This window comes from Staurois parvus, unplaced genomic scaffold (assembly GCF_062004578.1).
Source record: "Staurois parvus isolate SC_StPar_1 unplaced genomic scaffold, SC_StPar_1.0 ptg000116l, whole genome shotgun sequence".
NCBI classification, from domain to species: Eukaryota; Metazoa; Chordata; class Amphibia; order Anura; family Ranidae; genus Staurois; species Staurois parvus.
The window spans coordinates 3,520,806-3,546,722 of NW_028317912.1; the positions used below are offsets into that span (position 1 = coordinate 3,520,806).

Sequence of the window (25,917 nt, forward strand, 5' to 3'; positions counted from 1 at the left end):
ATTAAGCTGTGACAAAAGAAACTGGATGCTGATTAGTTTCTGTGCAGAGCTGCACCAAATTTTGCACTCTCCTGTTTTATCAAATCAACCCCTTTACATTTTTGACTGTTCTCCAATATTATTACTTTCAGGATGGACTTAATAAAAGTTAGGGTTGTTAAAATCAGTTGCTGAGATTTTAAGAAAGAAATTTAATCTCCTTGCAAATGTAAAACAAGGAAATAAAATAGAGCTGATTTTGTGCCACATCCAACAAATGGAATTTCCATTTGGGGATGGTGTTGTGTTTCCTCTTGTAAAGACAAAACTGGTAATTGTTAATTTGAGGTTTTAAATTTCTTACAAGGTCATCTAAGAAGTTTTCAGGAAAAAGGGTAACTCTTTTTTCCTGGAGACTTTGTGATAACATGACATTCACTTCTGGGACCAATTCAGAAGAAATCAATCCTGAATTGTCAGCATAAAGATGAGACAAGGGAGGAAGAAAGGACATGAAGGACACACGTTATATTGATCCTATATCTGATACGTTCACATACAGGATAAGACAATAAATAATGCATCGACCTGCAGTAACAGAAGTGCGGGATGCTGTGTGGCAATTGTAGACAAAGACTGCAGTTAATATGCGTCTGCAGAAACAATATGAACTGGTTCCTGCAGGGAACAAAGTCCTACCAATAATTAAAAACAAATATCTGAGAAATTAAAATCTATTTGGTAATACATGAAGCAGAGAGAGAAATTGAGGGATGACTCAGTATAGGCTTCAGAAAGCACACATCCATTGTATACATGAGGAGCTGTGTGAAATGTGTCTTTACTAAATGACATAAGACTCAGATAAAATTCCATTATGTGACTTTTTTTCTGATTTTCTGACAGTTGAAGTGTTTGGTTAGCACTGCCAAGTCACCAGATAATTTCTCTTGTTAAAGGGAATTTCTCAGTCTCTAAACTAAATATTTTTGATATATTTTTCTTATATTTTTTTACATATTTCTGGTCTCTTCCAGGTCCTGCTCGAGCGACTTGCTTTCTGTATAATGAACACAGAGAGTCAACCACTACACACTGCTACCAGTCATAGAACATCTTATATTTTTTCAATGAAAGCACACTTTGATTGGACGAGCTGGTGATGGTGAGGTTATGGGACACTTCTCTTTGCCTCAGCCAAGTGACAAATCCAACACTTCTCATTCATTAAAAAAATGCAAAACATCTTCTGCATGGTGAATGGTGGAGGTTCCTAGTGAGCAACCCATTGTGTTTAGTAAAAATAAGTCAAGTCACTTGAGTAGCATCTGGAAGAGAGCTGCATTGACTGTATGTAGCACTGGCAGAGTACTGTCACGAGTCTGGCTCACAGAGTGTTGTGAGCATGTGGCCTGTTGTGGTTCATGAGTGGGGGCTTATGTTCATCCCCCTCCCCTCCTGGCCAGTAAGGCTGCATGCTCAAATTAATCTGGACCCCCAAGAAGTTTTTCTTTTTCATTCTTGCTATTTTTGCTGTAGGATGTACTATAGTAAAAGTCAAATTTACAATAAAAAAAGTTTTAAATTGACAGTAAATGACATTTCACTGGTGACTTTTTTTCTGTTAACAATGGCATGGGAACCCCTCACAGGTCCCCCAGAACAATTAGCTGACCCTTCTGGTCTGGTATGTATGTTGGGGGGTTCCAGGCCATTTTTTTACAAAGAAAAAAAAAGCCTGTCAGGGAGATGTCATGTCCCAGCATTTCTTTTGGAAATGTCAGTGTTGCCGTAGGTTGTCCTACAGATGCACCACTTCACAGGCAGGTTTAGAATACCCCCCCCCCCCCCCAAGCAGAGTATATAATGGAATTGTGCACTTTTAATGTGTCACTTTAAGCATTGTTAAAATAGCTTCTCCAAGATGATTTTTTGCATTAACACTTGTCCCCCAAGTCAATGTCCAGCCTCTAACATCATTTGTCTGACAATCCCTAGCCGAATGGACAAGAAAATGGCTATTATTGAGTTCAAAGATTCAGCTCCAATTGATTTTAATGGGGTTCGGATTCGGTATCCAAAGTTATCTATGGGCAGCACAGTGGCTAAATGGTTAGCACTTCCGCCTGGCAGTACTAGGGTCGTTGGTTCGAATCCCAGCCACTGCACCACCTGCCTGGAGTTTGCATGTTCTCCTTGTGCCTGTGTGGTTTTCCTCCGGGTACTCTGATTTCCTCCCACACTCCAAAGACGTGCTGGTAGGTTAATTAGCTCCTGTCTAAATTGGCCCTAGTATGTGTATGTATGAATGTGAGTTAGGGACCTTAGGTTGTATGCTCCTTGAGGGTTAGGGAGTGATGTGAATGTACAATATATATGTGTAAAGCGTTGTGTAAATTGACGGCGCTATATAAGTACCTGAAATAAATAAATAATATTTTGTGAACCCTGATACGTTTGGTTCATCACTAATCAATTGTAAACTAGATTTGAACAAAGAGTAATGCCTAGTACAGACAATGAGAAAATAGGACGAAAAATATTGCTTTTGTCCGATAATAGTGCACAGATTTCAAGAGCCAATCGACAGTTCATGAGAAATTATCTGAAGGGAGCACGAAAAAGGTTTTTCGTATGATATCAGAATGAACTTTTTTTTTTTTAATCAGTACAGTGTTTGTCTGTAAAAAATCAAGTGACCAAGACTGTGCATGCTCAGAAACCAAAGAATACATTATGACGCAATACATTACATCACCTCCAAAGTTGCATTCTGTCTTATGAAAATTTTAGTAACCTCTTCATTTTCGATATGAGACTAACATGCAAAAAAACAAATGATCATTCATCCAATATTCACACCGGATGTACGAGGCTTTAAGGATCTCAGCACTTGGGTTCTGCTTTGCATGTTAATGTTCCTAAAGCGGAGTTCCACCTAAATAAAAAAATAAGTCAGCAGCTACAAAAACTGTAGCTGCTGATTTTTAAAATACAGCCACTTACCTGTCCCTCGGTCCAGCAGTGTCTTCATCACCGCTGGTTTCTCTCCCTGGCGCCGGCATCTTCAGTGTGGGCAACTGGCTGTGACAGCTTGCGGCTTCACAGCAGGATGCCCACTGCGCATGTGCGAGAAGTGCTACGCTTTGTGAATGGCCCTGTAGTCTTCTGGGATCTGTCACGTGTCCCAGAAGACTACTGGGAGGGAGGGGGGACAGCTTCCACTTCCGATCACCTAGGCGATCGCAGCGGAAGTGGGAGAGGATACCTATCGGATACCCAAAGACGCCAATCCTTAATGGGGAGCAGGGGACAAGGGTTTAAAGCGTAACTTCCCCTTTTGGGTGGAGCTCCACTTTAAAGTGTTACTAAACCCACAAAAGTAAAATCAGTCTGTATATGCAGTAAAGCATGCTTGTTTTACTCACTGTAAACCGTAAGGAGTTAATCCCCTGAATTGTGTAAACAGGCTGTTTGATCATGTCTTTCTGATCCTCTCCTTCTTCTGCTGCCCCCAATATATCTCCTGATAGAACAGAGGCCTGGAGGCAAGTTGCACATGCTCAGTTTAGTGTGTATTGCTAGAGAGTTTTGTGATCAGCACAGAGCCAATCAGCACTGTCCAGACAGAGGTCAGGGGTCTTCGTCCTCATAGGGGAGAATGAAAACTCCTCCTGTAAGCTTTAACCAGTGCTCTGCTGGACACCGATAGAAGTCACAAGGCTACTGTAACTGCTGATGAGAAAAAGGTATTTAGCAGTTTATATTTACTAAAATAATTGCATTCCTATGTTCTGTGAACCAGATTTAGTGAATGCAGGGTCCTGGATTTAGTAACAATGTAAAAACAAAATGTTCCCTCCTGTCCCACACTCGCATATTGCCTTCTTTTCATAGCAATAGAAACTTTTTTATAGTGTCCTATGACTAAACCTGCTCCAAGGCAACAGCTTAAATGGTAAATTATATTTTTGGAAAAATTATTTTTAGGGATGTGGTGTGAGTGGGAACACGAAACAAACACAAAGCTGGGGTCTCCCAAATTTGACGACAAAGATGAAAACCCAATTTTAATACAAAATCATTAAAGCTGAAGTTTAATCTGTTTATATATTGTCTTCGCTGGATCCAATTTCCCCCCTAATTGACAAACTAATTACATTTTAAGTAAAACAGTTCCATTTTCACTAGACACCTTATTTTAGATTCAATGACATCATTGCTGGTTCTCTGTGCTTCGTTATGCAGTGCAGGTAGACCAAGGCTGGTGGGAGAGGCCGGCAAGGTTCTGTGCATAGACTCTTGAAAACATCACAGTACCCTACCTCAATACAAATAACAAAATGTCAGTCTGCAGGAATGGGCAATCCTAGTCAGGCCACATTTGCATGCAAACTTCCCTAGGTAAATGCCCACCAGTTGTGCTGAGCCTCCATGATTAAATGAAAATCCAATGAATACAAAGGGGCAGGCCAAGGACAGTCTGGCTGGGAAGGAAAGAGATAGATGATGCTGGATGTCCTCCAAAGAGGAAATGAGGCAGGAGCTATCTTGCTGCTGCTTCTAATGCACATTGTGAGAAGCCCATAAACTGCAATGAAATAAGCAATTTTTATATAAGGCAGGAGCCACACAACTGCACAAAACTTAAGGGAAGACTTGAATTCAGCTTAACCTTAGGTTCACATCTGTGCGGGTGGTGCCGCTGCAGATCCGTATGAAAATCCGTGCAACCGCACCACCCGCATAAAGAAATGCGGACCCGCGGGCGGGTGCCATTAGTTCTAATGACACGCCGCCTGTACTGGAAAACGCGACCGTACTGGGAACCGAGGTTCCCATGCGCGCTGCATTTTTTAAAGAAGTGCAGGGACTTTTTCCCTGCATGTCACGGGCACAGGGGTCCATTCAAATGAATGGGCTCTCGTGCCTGTGCAAAACGTGCCCCGCACAGCCGCATATACATATTCACATGAACCGGGGGTAAATGTACTGTGTAACAAAGTTAACTCCCATTAGGTGTAAGCCAATTCCAGGATTGTTGCCCTTTTTTTTTACTATATACACTTTCATTCTTGCTAGGAGGTGTAGCTTTCACTATGTTCTGCCACTGGGACTATGAGTGCTGCAGCTCTCATACACATATGCTGTTTTGTTGTTTATCTGCCCTTCATCTCCACTTGTCCATTCACAGAAAGCATTGTATTCCGTTAAGGACCCTCAAAATGTAAGGTGTTTTGTAAATGGACAAGGGGGGAAGAGGGGTAGATAAACAACCGTACAGCTTCTGTGTATGGGAGCCACAGTAAAAGTGTCAAAAGTATAGCAAGAGCTATTTTTCCAACATAAATGAATTTTTTACTAGTAAACAAAGGGCAACGATCCTGGAGGTGGCTTGCGCAACATGGGAATTAGGGCTTGTTCAGACATACAGCCAGGAGGCGGTAAAAGCAGGAGGTTGAGTCACAATTTTACCGCACCCCCTACTAAGCACACGCCTAACAAACACATGCAACAGTTCAGTGGTATACACATGCTTTGCAACTTCAGCTTAAATTACTGTACATCCCCTGTTGTGTTCAATATGCAGTACTGCCACCAAACAAGACCTATCCAACAGAATGAGGCCGCACCGCAACCGCCCTGCACACTTGCGACATGGTGGATCAGTATTTTTAGGGTACCCTTTGGCTGTCAGAACCGATTTTGCCTTTCTTGCACAAATTAAAAAAATTATTTAAGGCCTGAAGATTACCTAATACTCCAAAATATAATATTTTCTGTAAGCAGACACCCTAGGGAATACAATAGTGGTAGGTCCGATCTTTATTTCACTCAACATTAGTGCAACAGTTTAAGAAATTCAAAATTTCAGTAAAAACATACTAAAGTTAATGTTAGGGTACATAATGGCAATATATTACCCAGTTTTTTAAATAAAATATAAAAGATTACCCAATATGTCAAGCTTCAAACCTGCATGTGCCTGTGACAAACTGGTTTCCTATATTTTCCAAAAGCAAAATTTTAAAAGCAACCACATGATCAGTTTAGAGTTAACCATAAATAATGGGCCTGGAATTATTGCTCTCACTTTGCTGTGCGTGGCGATATGTAACATGTTTAGCACAGTCAATGTTTTCGTGCATAGGCACCCTCAAGGAGAGCGTATGTTCATGCTTGTGTGTATGTTGGGGTGGGTTCTCTTTAACCACTTGCATACCGGACACTTTTACCCCCTTCCTGCCCAGACCAATTTTCAGCGCTCTCATACTTTGAATGACAATTGAGCAGTCATGCAACACTGTACCGAAACTAAATTTGTGTAATTTGTTTGAGACAAATAGAGCTTTCTTTTGGTGGTAGTTGATCACCACTGGGGTTTTCATTTTTTGCTAAACAAATTAATAAAGACCAACATTTTTGAGAAAAAAACGTTTTTTTAGTTTCTGTTACTGTTGGGCACTGATAGACTGTACTAATTATTATTATTATTATTATACAGTATTTATAAAGCGCCAACAGTTCACTCAGCGCTTTACATTACAATGGGAGACAGAACATGCGACAGTACAATAACAATGCGATACATGAGGGGTTAGAGGGCCCTGCTCTTTCGAGCTTACAATCTAGGAGGGAGGGGATGGTGGCACAGGAGGAGATAGCTGTGGGGGATGGAGTGGTAGGAAGAGTAGAGGAGGTCGGAAATTAGCAGGGGATGGGGTAGACTTCCCTGAAGAGGTGGGTTTTCAGGGTGCGCCTGAGGGAGAGGAGAGTAGGTGATAGTCTGATGGGTTGGGGCAGGGAGTTCCAGAGGATGGGTGACACCCTGGAGAAATCCTGGAGGCGGGCATGGGGGGAGGAGACCAGAGAACTAGAGAGAAGGAGGTCTTGTGAGGAGCGGAGTGTGCGTGTTGGGTGGTACTTGGATATTAGGTCGGTGATGTAATTTGGGGCAGTATGGTGGACAGCTTTGTACGTCAGTGTTAGGATTTTGAATTAGATCCGTTGGGCAATCGGAAGCCAGTGGAGGGATTGGCAGAGGGGGGTGGCGGAAACGGAGCGGTTGGTAAGGTGAAGGAGTCTGGCTGCCGTATTCAGGATCGACTGAAGCAGGGATAGCCTGTGGCGAGGCAGGCCAGTGAGGAGGGAGTTGCAGTAGTTGAGTCGTGATATGATGAGGGAGTGGATGAGCTGTTTAGTGGTTTCTGGGGTTAGGAACGTGTGGATTTTGGCGATGTTGCAGAGGTGGAGTCTGAATGAGTTTGTTAATGATTGGACTTGGGGCTGGAAGGATAGGTTGGAGTCGAGAATGACACCAAGTACTCTGGCCTGCGGGGCGGGCCTGATAGTGGCATTGTTGGATGTGATGGAGAAGTCAATGGGGGGTGGTGTGCGGGCTGGGGGGAAGACTAGGAGCTCGGTTTTGGAGAGGTTCAGTTTAAGGAAGTGGAGTGACATCCAGTCTGATATGTCGTTCAGTAGGTTTGTGATTCGGGCGGAGACTGAGGGGGTGAGGCGAGGGGTTGAGAGATAGATTTGTGTGTCATCAGCATAGAGGTGGTAGTTGAAGCCATGAGAGTGTATGAGTTGGCCAAGGGTGGAGGTGTAGATGGAGAAGAGAAGGGGCCCGAGGACGGAGCCTTGAGGGACCCCAACAGAGAGGGGGAGTGAGGGGGAATTGGTAGCGTTATAGGTAATGCTGAAAGAGCGTTGTGATAGGTAGGATGGGAGCCAGGAGAGAGCGGAATCTCTGAGGCCAAGGGAGTGTAGTTTTTTGAGGAGGAGGGGGTGGCCGACTGTGTCGAATGCCGCGGAGAGGTCAAGGAGTAGGAGCACTGAACAGTGGCCATTAGCGTTGGCGGTTAGAAGGTCGTTGGAGAGTTTGAGTAAGGCAGTTTTGGTGGAGTGTAGGGGACGGAAGCCAAACTGTAGGAGATCGAGGAGGTTGTTGTCGTTGAGGTGAGAGCTTAGGCGAGTGTAGACTAAGCGCTCGAGGAGTTTGGATGTGAATGGGAGCAGGGATATGGGTCTGAGATTGTTCTGGTCATTGGGGACCAGGGAGGGCTTTTTAAGTATGGGGGTGATGTGTGCATGCTTCAGAGGGGAGGGGAATGCGCCGGAAGAGAGGGAGAGATTAAAGATTTGGGTGAGGGAGCGTAGGATGGAGGGGGAGGGAGGTCGTAGGAGTTGTGAGGGGATAGGGTCGAGGGGGCAGGTGGTGAGGCGGGCATCATAGAAGACCTTGGAGACCTCCTCGATGGTAGTAAGGTCGAAGGTGTGGAGTGTTGAGGGGGCTTCAGTGTGAGGAATGTTGGGTGGTGTGGAGGTCAGAGAAGTGGTGGGGCCATGGGAGAGGGGTGATGAGGGGGCAGCTGTGTAAGAGGGGACGGGGTTGGAGGGAGTTTGAGCAGTGACAAAGCCTCTGCAGAGTGTGTTGGGGGAGAGGGGTGATGAGGGGGTTGCTGTGTGAGAGGGGACGGGTTTGGGGGGAGTGTGAGCTGCGGCGATGTCCTTGCGAATTGTGTCAATCTTGTTTTTGAAGTGATTGGCAATCTCAAGGGCGGTGAGTAAGGTGCTGGGCGGAGGTGGGGGCGGAGAGAGTAGAGAGTTAAAGGTGGAGAAGAGTCGGCGAGGATTGGAGGAGAGGGTCTTGATGAGGGTCAGGAAGTAGGCTTGCTTGGCGGCAAGGAGGGAGTAGGTGTAGGTGTGGAAGGCAGATTTATAGCGGATGAAAGCTTGTTGGGATCTGGTTTTGCGCCATAGTTGCTCCAGGGCACAACTGTGGCGTTTGAGAGTTTTGGTGTGATCAGTCTGCCAGGGCTGGAGCGGTCGGGGTCTGATGTTTCGTGTGGTTAAAGGAACTAGTGAGTCAAGGGCTGTTGACAGTGCGTTGTTATAGGCAGTCATAGCCAGGTCAGGGCAGGACAGGGGGAGGATGCTGTCATGGAGTTGATCAGCTGCAGAGTGGAGGGGGGCAGGGTTAAGGTTGCGGAGGTTACGGCTGGTGGTAGTATGACATTTGGAGTGGTAAGCGTTAGAGGGCGAGGAGATAGAGAAGGTAATAAGGTTGTGGTCAGAGAGAGGGAAGAGAGTGTTTGTGAGGTTGTGGGGAGCGCAGCGGTTGGAGAAACGAGGTCCAGGATATTTCCGTCGGAGTGTGTGGTGGATTGTATGCACTGTGCAAGTGCAAAGGAGGAGGTTAAGTGGAGGAGTTGGGATGTGGCCGGGTTGACAATGTTGACAGGGATGTTGAAATCCCCAAGGATGATGGTGGGTAGATCGGAGGAGAGAAAGAAGGGTAACCAGGAGGAAAAGTCATCAAGGAAGCGGGATACGGGTCCAGGAGGCCGGTAGATTACGGCAATCTTCAGGGGGGTTGGGGAGAATAGTCGGATGCAGTGGGCCTCGAAGGAGGAAAAGGATAGAGAGGGGGGTTTGGGAGGACTCGGAAGGTGCTCTGTGGTGACAGGAGCAGACCAACCCCACCACCTTTACGACCGTTGGGTCTGGGTGAGTGGGTCCAGGTGAGACCTCCATAGGAGAGTGCAGCACGGGAGGTAGAATCAGTGGCCTGGATCCAGGTTTCTGTGATCGCTAGGAGGTTAAGTGAACGGGAAACAAAGAGGTTGTGGATGGCGATGAGCTTGTTGCACACCGATCGGGCGTTCAGGAGTGGGCACAAAAATGGGGGGGGGTTTAGGGAGCAGGGGGACAGATACTAAGTTGCGGGGGTTCTGGCAGCACATGGAAGCGGGAGGGTGTTGTGTGGGTGGACTGATGGACACTGATGAGGCTGCACTGATGGGCAATGTTAAGTGGCACTGATGGGCACTGTTAGGCGACACTAATGGGCACTACTGATGGGCACTATTAGGCAGCACTGATGGGTTTTGATAGGTGGCACTGATGGCCACTGTTAGGTGGCACAGATGGGCAGCACATATGGGAGGCACAGATGGGCACTGATAGGCGGCACTAATTCAACTGATGGGCACTGAATGCCAGGGGGTGCAGTTCTGGGAGGACGTCCATGGACACCCTCCCAGAACTAGCCGACCGCGCTGTAGCAGTCTTTTGGCTATAACGAGATCAGGAACTGGTTAATGAGTCTAAAACACCCCTGATGTCTCACCTGTCCTCCTGTGCAGTGCAGAAAAGGGAACCAGAAACAATGGGGTTGATTTACTAAAACTGGAGAGTGCAAACTCTGGTGCAACTCTGCATAGAAACCAATCAGTTTTCAGTATTTTGGTAAAAGCTTAAATTGAACAATCTGAAATTAGAAGCCGATTGGCTACCATGCACAGCTGCACCATATTTTGCACTCTCCAGTTTTAATAAATCAACAGTAAAATGTAACAGGTCAGTAACAGGAAGGGCAGAACAGGGTAGAGACATTCACTGGTCTCCCTCCCTTCTACCCAATGTCACCTGCCATGGTCATACCAGGCCTGCTGATGGGTGAGCGGAGCCCATGAAGCATGGCAGGGACATACTGAAGGGGAACTTCTGGTACAAGGAGCAGCAGCCAGGAGTGTGTGTAAAACCCTGGCGTACAGCATATAGTGGTAGTAGTAAAGCGGTTAAACACATGGTGAGGAGGCAACATATCACCAGCTCACTGTCTGCCAAACGCCCTCTGAAAAGTGGTCAGTTTCAGTTCCCTTTTCAGAGAGGCTGCAAAGACTGCTCCACATCAAAACAAGCCCTAATTTATTTAGAACACAGTGCGTTTTTATACAAAATATTATCCAGGAGTTATGCTTCAAATGCAATGAAAATAACAGTGGTCACAGACCTGGCTATGCTATTTACCACGGGTACCCAAACCACGAGGCTACACAGAACAACCTAAGTCTGGCAGAAAAAACAGTTCATGAATATATACACTCCAACTTTTAATTCCGTTACTTTTCTGGTGTTCAGCATTAAACGACTCGATAGTGCTTGATGAAAAAAAAAAGGTTCTTACCATCATTATAACATTGAAAAGAACATTTTCACTGGAATGACATAAAGCTAATAGTATTAAAGTATAAAGGAACTGCTAGGTCTGACAGGTCACTGTGTGTTGCAGCAAAGTGAAGGTACATAATACCATCAGCAGCTAAAAGGAAATGAGGAGTTTGGAAACCACAAGTGCAATGTAATATTATGCAATATGAGTAAATGCTACTTAGCTTGTAATGTTCTGCCGTTTAGGACCTATACAGGAGGCGTATAATGAAAACGATGAGGCGGATTGCAGTAATATCCAGTCTGCTGCTGTAGTGTACATTCTGCACTGGGCGAAATAATGAGGTGCATTATTCATTAAGAATCATCGTTCCCTTTAAAACAAGCGGAGCAGTAACCAAAGCACCACCCCACTTTTTGGAATTTACTAATCTTCTTATTGACTTATTGGCACTTACACTAAACTCACCCAATGGTTCACGAAGCTTATCTCCGAAACATGCAAATCGCTGTCTTCCCCACAGGCTGGTTAAAATACCATAGCTAATTTACTATGTGTCGTTTGCTGTAATACACAGAAACTATTAAGATTACATATGGGAATATTAAAAGGTTTTTTTTGGTTTCTGCTTGTACATCTTTCAAAATAATTTTACAGTCTTGACGTTGTGCAGTTTAAATGGACCTTACAAATGTGAGCTGCTTGTTTTATTCACTTTGAATGATTTGGTGCTGTGCATTAGGGCATTAGAACAGGCCTGTATTAAATCATCTCTAATAAGATAAACTCCGTCAGAGGCTTTGCAATATTTGTGTAGCATAGAAGCAGATCCATCTTCCTGCAAATGGGGTAAGCTTGGACAGAGGGAATATCTTAATAAAGCCATACGACGGGGGTTTGTTTATTAAAGAGCGATGCTTATGTGTTGTTTGCTTTTAGTTGAAAAGAGCGCTTTAATCATTATGTTCTCAATGCTTTCCTGTAGCCTAAGTAAGCCTGAGAAAGGAGCAATATTTTGTGCTTAAAGTGCACCTGTGTGGGCATAATAAATAATGAACCACTTACACTGGTTAGTAGGTACCTCAGATTACCTACATGCTGCCTTTTATATACTTGTTGGCATTTTATTTTTGTATTTTAAGTGTTTTTACATGGTTTTAATAAAAGGAGTTACGGTATAGGGGATGTATAGGCGATTGTGATCCGTAAGACCATAGATATTTTTTTTTTCAGTCTTTGGCGCCTAGTGCAAATTAATTAGTGAATTGTGGATATTGCACAATTGTGCAAACAATGGGAGAACCTAAAGGTGGGAATACATGATTAGAAAATCGACCGATTAGTCATCCAATGACCGAGAGGCGTTCGTTCTTTGGTCGAAATCGTGGCCCACATTAACCAATCTAAAAAAAATCGTTTGCCAGGCAATACGTAGTGTTGATGTTTTCCGTACAAGTGGAAGTGATGCAGTGTGCGTGTGACCTTGTAGCCACGCCCTTCCAGCCAGAACGAGCGATATACACAACAATTACCAGCAATGAGTATAATATAGTTTATTACAAGACCTATATACATAAATAGTGATACATAAAATATAAAATGCAGAATTCTGGGTTCATTATCTCATTAGGTCAATCTACTTTTAACATTTGGATTTTTCGTTCATGTTTACGAAGATTCCTTGGACATAAACATCCGAGTCATCTTCTGTATCCCCTCATGCGTGATAGCGCTTGATAGATTTTTTTCGTACGACCGTCATACTACCACATAGAAAATCAGTAGTTCGTATGCGAAATGGCAAAATTTTTCACTGTTGTAAAACCGGATTGTTTTTTTCACAATATCGTTATCGGTTAAAACATCCTGCTAGTCAACGAAGAGAAAATTGTTCGATCAGTGGTTCCGTGAAATTTTTCATACGATTTTCTTATCGTTTGTACGGGGCATAAGGCTCCATGTACACTGCAGCTGATAAACTCACATTTAAGAGCTTTTCTGCGTTTTTTTTAGCAGCCCCATAACTCTCCCTAATGTTTTACTATGTGTCCATGTACACTATGTCGTTTACAGTCGTTTTTTTGAACGCACCAAATATGCGTTCAGGAGTAGATTTTATCAGCGTTTCAAATGCCAAACGCTTGTAAACGCGGCGTTTATAAGTGTTTGCGAAAGTATTTTTTAACTCTTTCATTTCCAGATGCTGTCCAGAGCCTTATTTCATCATGAAAAATACATGCAATGCATTTTCCCTGTACTCAAATGGACCTGGTACACCATACTTTGAGGTTTCGCATGAAAGAAAATATGTTAGACATTGCTGCAATCATTTCTCCACAGAAATGAGCTGGAACACATCCAAACACCACAAAAAAAAAAGACAGCTAATCTCAACAAATACTGGTCTCTCTGCTTCTGCTCTCTCTATTTCTCACAAAATGTCTGAAATAGTAAATTTTTTAGTTTTTCAGTACATTCTGGGCATTTTGGAAGGTCTCCTGAGGTTATCTTTAAAAAACAAAATATAAATTAAACTCTATGTATCCCTACGAAAAGTATCACTCTCACCCTCGAAAGTGTAAATAAAATAAATAGTATCTTTTCAATATTCCCTCTATCACACTCCCATCAATTACCCTCATATATAAGAATACAAAATCATGTATATACAAATGTCCACATATAAGTCCATACAAAGTGCTTTTCCAAACGTTGAGAACTAATCCACTTCGCTGCTCTTCAATCCAAGACACCCAAACCAGGATACCTCCAAAAAAATATAAACTAGATATAGTGCATTATCTTTTAAACAAAGAAAACACTCGTGATACTTAAAGTGACTCCTCCTAAACTCCCACCCGTGAAAAATCAACACTTCAACTTGTGATTTAGTGCAAAAATCCACAGCCAGTGTCACCATTCAAATGTAGTAAATACCATTACCCTCTCATGGATGATAAGAACTACTCGTGATCACATGCATCAAAATAGGTAGTGCCATAACTCTTGTGGGATAATATACCATTACCCTCTTCCAATGAAGATAGGCATAAAACTCCTCCAGGGCAATCCAAAATATCCCCCTCTCCAGAAGCTCCCCGATGCTCCCAATCCGAACTTCCCCGCTCCTCAAAGGGGCAGATAATACAAAACTCAGTGAAGTATATAAAAGGAATCCATATATTTATTCAAATCTTACATTAGAAAACGCCAACGTCCATCCTCTCCCACAGTCCATATGACTGAACTCCAGTGTCCAAGATGGCCGTGCCGCTCCTTCCGGTTTGAAGTTCTAACGTTACGTCCTTACGTCACTGACGCGTTTCGTCACTTCCGACTTTTTCACAAGGGTTACGGACGTCAAATGTGCGGCTCCTCTTATCCTACTCTAAGCGATGGCAAAGAGAGCGAGCCTCCATCTTAACTAATGGCAACACGCACCACTTCTAAAGCCTTCTAAATACGGCTTCAATATACGGAAAGGCGGACTACAATTACATTAAAATACACTTAAAACCAGCATCTATATTATAGATGCCCAAATCATTCACCTAAATACATCAATATAGTAGCTCTGTTAATAAAATATACTTTTTGTTACCTATAGGAGATAGATAATTAAATATAGAGGACAAATCCACCAACACTCCAGCTCCCCCTATTGATCAAATATCCTACAGCAACAAACAAACAAATCCTACCAACCACTCATAGCTTCAGTTCTTAATGAACTATTGAGATTTATATTAATAAATATATTTTTTTCTTTTTCTTTCATAATATTGTCATTCAAAGTCAAGATAAAATTTATCTTGACTTTGAGTGACAATATTATGAAAGAAAAAGAAAAAAATATATTTATTAATATAAATCTCATTAGTTCATTAAGAACTGAAGCTATGAGTGGTTGGTAGGATTTGTTTGTTTGTTGCTGTAGGATATTTGATCAATAGGGGGAGCTGGAGTGTTGGTGGATTTGTCCTCTATATTTAATTATCTATCTCCTATAGGTAACAAAAAGTATATTTTATTAACAGAGCTACTATATTGATGTATTTAGGTGAATGATTTGGGCATCTATAATATAGATGCTGGTTTTAAGTGTATTTTAATGTAATTGTAGTCCGCCTTTCCGTATATTGAAGCCGTATGTAGAAGGCTTTAGAAGTGGTGCGTGTTGCCATTAGTTAAGATGGAGGCTCGCTCTCTTTGCCATCGCTTAGAGTAGGATAAGAGGAGCCGCACATTTGACGTCCGGAACTCTTGTGAAAAAGTCGGAAGTGACGAAACGCGTCAGTGACGTAAGGACGTAACGTTAGAACTTCAAACCGGAAGGAGCGGCACGGCCATCTTGGACACTGGAGTTCAGTCATATGGACTGTGGGAGAGGATGGACGTTGGCGTTTTCTAATGTAAGATTTGAATAAATATATGGATTCCTTTTATATACTTCACTGAGTTTTGTATTATCTGCCCCTTTGAGGAGCGGGGAAGTTCGGATTGGGAGCATCGGGGAGCTTCTGGAGAGGGGGATATTTTGGATTGCCCTGGAGGAGTTTTATGCCTATCTTCATTGGAAGAGGGTAATGGTATATTATCCCACAAGAGTTATGGCACTACCTATTTTGATACATGTGATCACGAGTAGTTCTTATCATCCATGAGAGGGTAATGGTATTTACTACATTTGAATGGTGACACTGGCTGTGGATTTTTGCACTAAATCACAAGTTGAAGTGTTGATTTTTCACGGGTGGGAGTTTAGGAGGAGTCACTTTAAGTATCACGAGTGTTTTCTTTGTTTAAAAGATAATGCACTATATCTAGTTTATATTTTTTTGGAGGTATCCTGGTTTGGGTGTCTTGGATTGAAGAGCAGCGAAGTGGATTAGTTCTCAACTAGAGATGAGCGAATTATTCAAAAATTCGATTCGGCTGATTCGCCGAATTTGCGGAATAAATTCGATTCGATGCGAATTTATTCGCTGCGAATTTAACTTATTAAAAGGGTTTCTAGGCTTCAGAGAGCCTTTATATTAGTGCAGAACACTGTACCTTTAATTTAAATGCCCTTGGAGTCTGCTGGGGAAGAGAAATAATACTGTCAGTCAGTATGACATGCAGATGAGTGCCGTCGATCTTAGAATCACCGCACACTTCACTCATTTGGGCAGTCACGGGGCCAAAACCAGAGTGTGGAGCCACAGTGTGGCGGTGGAGGCAGCAGCAATGGGAGGCCATACAGCACCCTATGACAAAATGGAACCCACCAGCAGTGTGAGGAGACCTGAAAGTGGCACATGGCAGAGTGTGGCGATGGAGACAGCAGCAATGGGAGGCCGTACAGGGACCCATGACACACTCTGGACCTGGCAGCAGCATGAGGAGGCGGTACAGGGGCCCATGGCAGAGTGGCGAAGCGTAAGCAGCTTAAATTGAAGGCCATACAGAGGCCTATGTTAAAAAGTCCCCCCAGCAGCAGTGTGGGGAGACGACTATCAAGAGTCCAATGGCAGAGTGGCGGAGCAGAAGCAGCTTAAATTGAAGGCCATACAGAGGCCTAGGTTAAAAAGTCCCCCCAGCAGCAGTGTGGGGAGACGACTATCAAGAGTCCAATGGCAGAGTGGCGGAGCGGAAGCAGCTTCAATTGAAGGCCAATAGTGGTTGTGAAGCAGAAAGTCAGTTTATTGTACACAATCGGTCAATTGCAGCTTGCCGTTGGCTGGAAACTGTACGTTTGTGTCACTGGAATGCACTAATCACCCAAAAAATATTACCGCCAGCCGGCGTGTAAATGGATTTAACTCTTTGAACGTACAATAGTGGTTGTGAAGCAGAAAGTCAGTTTATTTTGCACAATCGGCAAACTGCAGCACCAACTGTGCACGACAGCCACCAAAAAAAAAAAGGGTGTATGTCACTTTAAATTTTCGATTCTTTGATAGCTGTGGCCCTAAGTAACGATTCTGTGTCCCTGAGTAACGATTCTGTGTCCCTGAGTAACAATTCTGTGTCCCTGAGTAACGATTCTGTGTCCCTGAGTAACGATTCTGTGGCCCTAAAGTCTCTGTGGCCCTAATGCAGGCCATAGATGGGTCGAAAATCGGCCGATTTTTCGGCCGAAAATAAAATCGGCCGATTTTCGGATCGTTAGTGGGCTATTTGGTCGGCCGTTTTTCTGTATTTTGGCCGTTTTTTTTTCTGTAAAGTTGGAAAAAAAATCGGCCGATTTTGCCGATCGGCCAATTTTCGCGGCAATAGTGGGCAAATCGGACGATTTTTTGCCGATAAAAAATCTGCGCATGAGCAGTGACCTGCAAGAGGAAGACAAAAAGAAGAAAAAGAAGAAGAGGAAGAGGATGAAGAAGAGGATGAAGAAGAAGAAGAGGAAGAAGAGGATGAAAAAGAAGAGGATGAGGAAGAGGAAGAAGAAGAAGAAGAAGAAGAGGATGAGGATGAAGAAGAAGAAGAAGAGGATGAGGATGAGGATGAAGATGAAGAAGAAGAAGAAGAAGAAGAAGAAGAGGAGGATGAGGATGAAGAAGATGAGGATGAGGAAGAAGAAGAAGAAGAGGATGAGGATGAAGAAGAAGAAGAAAAGGATGAGGATGAAGAAGAGGATGAGGATGAAGAAGAAGAGGATGATGGTGAGGAAGAAGAAGAAGAGGATGAGGATGATGAAGAAGAAGAAGAGGAGGAGGAGGAGGATGAAGAAGAAGAAGAGGATGAGGATGATGAAGAAGAAGAGGATGAGGATGAAGAAGAAGAGGATGAGGATGAAGAAGAAGAAGAAGAGGATGAGGATGAAGAAGAAGAAGAGGATGAGGATGAAGAAGAAGAAGAGGATGAGGATGAAGAAGAAGAAGAAGAGGATGAGGATGAGGAAGAAGAAGAAGAAGAGGATGAGGATGAAGAAGAAGAGGATGAGGATGAAGAAGAAGAAGAAGAAGAAGAGGATGAAGAAGAAGAAGAAGAAGAGGATGAGGATGAAGAAGAAGAAGAAGAAGAGGATGAGGATGAAGAAGAAGAGGATGAGGATGAAGAAGAAGATGAGGATGAAGAAGAAGAAGAGGATGAGGATGAAGAAGAAGAAGAAGAGGATGAGGATGAAGAAGAAGAAGAAGAAGAAGAGGATGAGGATGAGGAAGAAGAAGAAGAAGAAGAGGATGAGGATGAAGAAGAAGAAGAGGATGAGGATGAAGAAGAAGAAGAAGAAGAAGAAGAAGATGAGGATGAAGAAGAAGAAGAAGAAGAAGAGGATGAGGATAAAGAAGAAGAAGAGGAGGATGAGGATGAGGAAGAAGAAGAAGATGAGGAAGAGGAAGAAGAAGAAGAAGAAGAGGATGAGGATGAGGATGAAGAAGAAGAAGAAGAAGAGGATGAGGATGAGGATGAAGAAGAGGATGAGGATGAAGAAGACGAAGAGGATGAGGATGATGAAGAAGAAGAAGAAGAGGAGGATGAGGATGAAGAAGAAGAAGAAGAAGAGGATGAGGATGAATAAGAAGAGGATGAGGATGAAGAAGAAGAGAATGAGGATGAAGAAGAGGATGAGGATGAAGAAGAAGAAGAAGAAGAAGAGGAAGAGGATGAGGATGAAGAAGAAGAAGAAGAGGATGAGGATGAGGATGAAGAAGAAGTAGGATGAAAATAAGAAGAATTCCAGTCCAGCAAAAAGTGTATCTGCAGAGAGCTCTGCTATTTCTGACAGTTCTCTGACAGTTCCTTCACATTTACAGCGGTTGAAACATTGTATCTATTTGTTTCCGAATAAAAACATCTGTATCCTAAATGGAAACAAATAGATACAATGTTTCAACCGCTGTAAATGTGAAGGAACTGTCAGAGAACTGTCAGAAATAGCGGAGCTCTCTGCTTGGACACTTTTTGCTGTAGAAGGGATGAAAATCGGCCGATCGGGGAAAATTCGATTCGTGCATCTGAAGTTTGCTAATTTTCGGATTCGGCGCGAATCTAATTTTTCCTAATATTCGAAACGAATTCCACTTCGTCATGTTCGATTTGCTCATCTCTATTCTCAACGTTTGGAAAAGCACTTTGTATGGACTTATATGTGGACATTTGTATATACATGATTTTGTATTCTTATATATGAGGGTAATTGATGGGAGTGTGATAGAGGGAATATTGAAAAGATACTTTATTTTATCTTTAAAAAATGCATCTAATGCAAATGCTCATAAACGCTCATAAACGCAGTATGCAAACAAGGCTAAACAGACATTTTTTAACCTACATTTTTCAGCAGTCAGTTTCCATTGTTCAGAAGTGTTCTGTGTACATGGAGCTTTAAGCCCTGGTTCACATTGATGCAGTGTGGAATTCGTAGTGTTTTCAGTGCAAATTGCGCACCGCATCAGAATCTCACCCCGTTCATGCAAACCGCTGTGGGTGCGTATGTTAAGTTAACAACACCCTGAAAATGGTCCGCAAAACGCGGTGCGATGTGCAGAATCGTATCGCATATGTGTGAATACACATGCAATTCGATCCTAGTGCAGACCTAAAAAAGTGTCCTGCACGTTTTTGGTGAGGGTACAGTACAAATAGAGCCATATAAAATGTATGGCTCCAATTCGCACCGCACACAAATTGCATGTGATTTGCACAGGAATGAGGAACGGTTCCTGTGTGAATCACATGCAATATACCGCACTGCATATATGTGAACCCAGGCTAAAACTTGAGCCTACTCGCTGTGTACATGGTAACATAGGCACAGTCTTTCTACTCAAAAATATTCTTTAATTACTGTGCCACAAGTAGGAATCTAACAGGGGTGAGGAGTCTGTAATGCACAGAGTGCATGGGTCAGGAGTGTGTAACAACAGGTCAACAGACTGAATACAACTAAGAATTACCTCCTTCCCCAAGCCAAAATGCCCCCGGTTCACCCCCCACCACACACACACAAGTAAAGATTCCCTCCACTCCAGTGCAGATCTCCCTAATACCAATCACCCCCTTGTAGAGATCACCCCCCAGTACAGATCCCCCTTACAGTACAAATCTCCATCCCCAGCATAGGTCCCCCCACCAGTACAGATTCCCCCCTCCCATTTTCCCAGTACAGCTTCCCACTCTTCATGAAATCCACTTACCAGACCAGGCATTACAGAGTGAAGGGAAGTCCTCCCATGGCTGTGTCATGAGACTGGATCTGAGCAGGAGATAAGCCTCCCTTGCTCTGAACCGCCTCTGCCTGAGTTTTGACAGGTAGCAAGAGTGGCAGGTGCAGTGTTTCCGATGCACAGACATTATTGGACTAGTTATGGCACTGAACATGCTCTGGGGGGGGGTTGGCTCCCCCGCATGTCCTCCTTATCTACATCCCTGGTGCTCTGCTCCAACTGCACTTATAAGGAGGATTCAGGGAAGTCTAGTGTTGAAAGAGGAAAGAAAATGACACCTGATGGTTGACCGCTATCTGACCTACTTACCTTTCAGTCCATAGGGCCTTCTGTGATTTAAAGGCCTATTTATAGTAGATGTGGGTCAGATGGCTACTGACACCCCCTTCCACTGTCAGGTATATCTGGACATGCCTCACTTTTATTAAGCTGCAAATCATTGCACAACAAATGAGTTTTTAAATACCCAGCAGTTTCATGTCGGCAACTCAAAACGTGGTCTTGAACATTGGTGCTTTGATTCTGGCTGCCTCTAGGCAGAGAGAATGTTTGGAAAGGTATGAAGGCAAATCTATTCAGTAGACAGTATATTTATCTATATATATATATATATCACTTTGAAGAAATAAAGTTTTCATTTGCAATTGATTTCAAAACTATACGTTTATAATCTGATGTGCTAAATTCTTTTGAGCATTTGCTTTTTTAATGTTTGTGTTTTTATTCCAAAATATCATATACTGTAATTGCAAGTGATAAGAAAGCCATACACCACTTGTTGATTGCTTCAGCCATTCAACTAGCATGAATGAGAAAGAGGTGAATGTCCCTCCTCTGAGTCTTTAGCTGGGGGTGTGTGTTTATAATTCAAAATTCTGTTAATATTGTTTGCTGACAATAAAGAGCTATGAGATCTGAATTTTAATCTGATCAGATTTTGCCTTTCCTGGTTACTTTGGACCCCACCCAACACCACCTCATTGACATGCTAATGAAATTTAAAGCCTGTTTTCATTACATACCTTATTTTAGATTCAATGACGTCATCCCTGGGTCTCTGTGCTTCTCAATGCAAAGCAGGCAAATTATTGCTGGTAGGAGATGCTGGTAGGATGCTTCTTAAAAACATCCCATTACCCTGCCTCATTACACCTCTCAAGAGCCCTCAGCCCTGATGCAATCAAAATGCCTTCATGGGTGAGTAGCACATGTCAGCCTGGAGAAGTGGGTTCCTAGGCAAGCATAAATGATGCTGATCCTCCATGACTGAAAGAACTAAAATTCAATGAAGCAAGGTAAGACCAGGGACAGTCAGATGATGATGAATGCCCTCTATCCAGGAAATAGATGATCTATCTGCAGATTCTGTATCAGCAAAACCTTACCTATTCACTGAACGTAATTATTTTACCAGGATTGTGGAAAGCGCAGGCTTGTATGGTCAGTGAACAATGTAAATTATCTTTCAGATCACTTCATTTGGGAAAAGATTATTATGATAGACTCTTCACTATATTATAGATAGCTAGTTTTTATTTCCTGACATTTTTGATGTGATACTTTCACCACTGGTATTGCTGAAACAGTATTATTGCTCTGGTAATTATCAGAGATTAGTATCAAACAATAAACCAGATAGGTAGATTACTCTACAACAGTCCAAACACCCCTTTTCATCACACGGAGAACAAGAACAACATCATACTTCACAAGAAATTGTCAGTACTAGCCCCTTTCACACGAGAAGACTGATGGGATCTACCTGTCCGTTTTTCAGGTGGACCCGATTGGTACATCCATAGACTTATATGGACAGGCTGGTGTCAGCAAAAAATAGTCCGCTGACACCTGCCGGTATCCAGTCCAATCCTGTACACCAAAAACATATGGATTGATCCATCCAGCAGATCAGATCAGATGACAAGCAGGTGGAAACGGACAGGCGTTCCATTACCATCTGACTGTCCCATTGATATCAGCGGGCAATGTCAATGTCTGCTCTGCAGCAGCAGAGTGGACAGAGACCTGTCATCCACCTACTTAGCAGAGATCAGTGGAGAGATTCCCCGCTGAGCACGGAGATCTTGCTGATGGATCTGCCCATCTGAAAGGGGCCTTTGGGTTTCTTACACATTTTTATTTTACATCAAATTAACCGAAAGTGGACAATTGCTGGGATACATCAAGTTCAACACAAAAACTGCAGCCTCCGAATTAAAGTATATCTAAATCCAAACTTTTTTTGCATTTTGGATAGAATAGGGAATGGTTAAAACTCATGTCCATTTTTATCTACCCTAAACACAAAATGAATTAACAGGAAAACTCCCAAAAGCGAGGGAAGTCACATTTAAACTGTTGTCACCAGAATAAGTGTTTCCATTGGAAGATTTCTTTTAAAATTCCGGTTCTGGTGACAACTCCAAATTGTGTATTTTCTTCACCTTTTGTCTTTTTCACAATGTCCATCAGGACAAATAGAAAGTGTGAATCGCCCTGGTGGGTACACAAGCAGCACCAAAAGCTTGACACTGATTTTAAGCTCTCACATAGTTACGTAATTAGTTAGGCTGAAAAAAAGACACTAGTCCATCTAGTTCAACCAATAGAAAAAAAAAAAAACTCCCATGTACACCACAGGTGTCAAGCACAAGGCCTGCAGACTGAATCCAGCACGCCAGGCCATTTCATGTGGCCCTTGCACCTCACCTACAGCTGCAGCACCCCTCTTGTCTCCAGCCCCACCTTGCCTCAGCAGTCTGCAGCAAAGAGGAGCACAGAACTCCTCCGCCAGATCCTGTGCCTCATCATCTCACCCTCATCTCCGCCTCCCCTGATCTCAACTTTCAGCAGACTAAGGATGCAGACTCCAGCCTTCCTCTGGTCCACCTCCTGCCCCTTCATTTTCTGCTTCCCAGCTCTGCCACCAGCTTCTTGCATTGTCAAGGGAGGGTGGGAGACTCAACTTCTGATGGTGGGGGGCTCTTGACATCCGATGTGGGGGTGTGTTCTGGACATCTACTTTTACAGATACAACCAGCCCTTAAAGGGCAACCATAATGCTGATGCAGCCCATGACAAAATTGAGTTTAACACCCCTGGTGTACACAATCCTATACCCACAGACCCTATAAAACATGGTCCAATTTGATCCAGTGATCCCTCAAGAAGCAATCGGATATTTTATATTATTTACAGCTTTTGTGCACATATGTGGACCGATGTGGTTCATTTTTTTGTGGCCATTGTTTTATCTAAATCATTCCCACAAAGAGGCTTGGTCGTTCTGGTTTACTTTCTAGGAGGCTTCCAGTTTTCAACTCTAGGCCTCTCCCTTATGTAGGGTGGCTCCTTTCCTGCTTTTTGTTTCCCATCTGTTAGGCTTGGTTTTCTTCAAGTCTCAATTTGATTTAGGTGGAATGCTTTTGGCCATTTTAGGTGACCAGGATGAGGCTTGGTCAACATTTGCACCAACTGTATGCTGAAGAGCCTCCTCTCTTGAATAGGAATACATAACTAACGTGGTGACGAGCGTAAGCTCTGTGCCCCAACAAAGTCAACTATGATGAAATGTGTAGGGCAGAGCTTGCACTCATGGCATCACCACGCTGGTTACTACAAGAAAACAACCCAGATCATCTTTTATATTTACAAGCTCTTTTAAATTCTATGACATGTGAGCAGATACTGTAGATTATCTTTTTAAATAAATTTACATTTATGGTTTTACACTGTATGAGCTTCTTTTCCTCTCTTTCATGTCAGGAATGATTACCTCTTATCACTGGATATGGTATCTCATTAAGCATAAGGAGAGTTGAGGAGGTGATATTAAATGTGGCATTCAGTTTTGATGGCCTCACATGGAGATGTGAAGGAAATAAGAAGTCCCCTATAGAGGATTTATTAAATCATATGCCTTTCTGACTCTTTCTTTATCAAAAGAGTCCACATGTTCCGATAAGAGTCCTCTAAACCTACTATGGTGGTGCACTTTGGTTCAGGATTTTGACATCACTGGGACTCTTTCATTTACTTTTTCATGCACTGTTTTTTTAATTATTCAGTTTATTATTCGCATATTTTAACACTTGTCACTTTATCTAGCGTGGTAAATTATATATATATAAAATCGGATATTACCTGGATTAGCTTTACCTAAAAATTTTAGTATCCAGTTATATTATGCGTATCTAGGAAATAACCAGGCCTTTTTTAAAACAATCTACTGAGCTGACACATATAAAAAGCGCTGCCCAAATAAATAATAACAATTGACATGAACTTAATAATCATAGGTATAATTAACTAATAAAGTCCACATTGTGAAATAAAGTCCTTAATGTGAAATTGATATGTGCAAATGCTGCTTTCACAATCAATAAGTGATACGTGCTCTGTGTTTCCCGCCTGTGTGCCCCCTAACTCACCAACTATAATGGACTCTTATAATGAAACGAGTTATTCACGCTTTGGTAGGACATGCAGAGTTATGCTGGGTTTTGTAGTCCTCCATATTTAAATGATGCTTTTCATCCTCAGTGATCCCGACATGATGCCCTAATATGGAGTATGTGCATATAAGGAATGGAGAGAGGTATCCACATAGTGTAACTCCGTTTATTCAATAAAAGCAGACATACTTATATTACACTAACATGTTTGCAGAGAACAATTGACATAAAAACGCCAACTAGGAAGGCAGTATACCACTAGTATGCTCCAAACAACGGCAATGACAGCACCACGGTCCGTACTTAACGTGTTTTGCCCCTCCCACTGGGTGTCCTCAGAGGCATAGGGCAATAGGCAAAACTAATTTATATGCTGCCGCTCTGCCCACTACACCCTGCATAACATTGTCCAACTGGATGTGTAGCGTCAGCCATCTTTCTACTCTCAACAGGAAACGGAAAGTGACGAGGACCAGAAACATGCCCTCCGCCATCTTGGTACCCTCATGGATGTACACCCCAGTGTCTATGCAACACATTTAGGTAAAGCTAATAGCAAGACCTCTAAAGTGATGCAAAGTAATACTGGACTCACTCTATACTTAATATAAGTAAACTAAACTAGATTATAAATGCATATAAAAACAATGTTTACAAAAAATATAGTGAAGATATGGGGTAAGAGGCCCCATTGGTTTCCCTACTAGTAACCCATGTAACCACGCACCCTCACATACCCCCAATGCACAAAATGCTTGTAGTAATCTATCCCCACTCAGCACCTTTCAAGTCTTCCCTAACCCTCCCTCTCTATCCTTCTCTCCTTTCTCCCATTTCTCTAAGGATTGCAGTGATCTATCGGCCTCCTGAACCCGTGTCCCGTTTTCTTGATGATTTCTCCGCCCGGCTACCCTACTTTCTCTCCTCTGAACTACCCACTATCATTCTCGGAGATTTTAACATCCCTAATAATGTCAACAACCCAGCTACATCCCAACTCTTTAACCTAACCTCATCTTTTGCATTAGCACAGTGTATACAGTCCTCCACTCACTCTGATGGGAATACATTAGACCTTGTTTTCTACCGTCTTTGCACTCCCTACAACCTCGCAAACACCCCCTTTCCTCTCTCTGATCACAATCTCATCACCTTCACAGTGTCCTCGTCTGCAAACACCTATCCCTCCAAGCGGCAAACAATTACCCGGAGAAACCTTCACAACTTGAACCCTGCTCCTTTCCACTCTGCAACTGACCAACTCTATGACAGAATCTCTCCCCTGTCCTGCCCTGACCTGGCCACTGCTGTCTACAACAGTTCGCTTTCATCCGCATTAGACTCACTTGCTCCTCTAACAACACGAAGCATC

At 42.9% G+C, this 25,917-nt stretch overlaps 1 pseudogene; it reads right to left on the reverse strand.

The window, feature by feature from the left end:
- The window catches only part of LOC149467287 (uncharacterized), a 43,971-nt pseudogene extending 20,940 nt beyond the window's left edge, over positions 1–23,031 (reverse strand).
- Between the last annotated feature and the right edge of the window lie 2,886 nt (positions 23,032–25,917).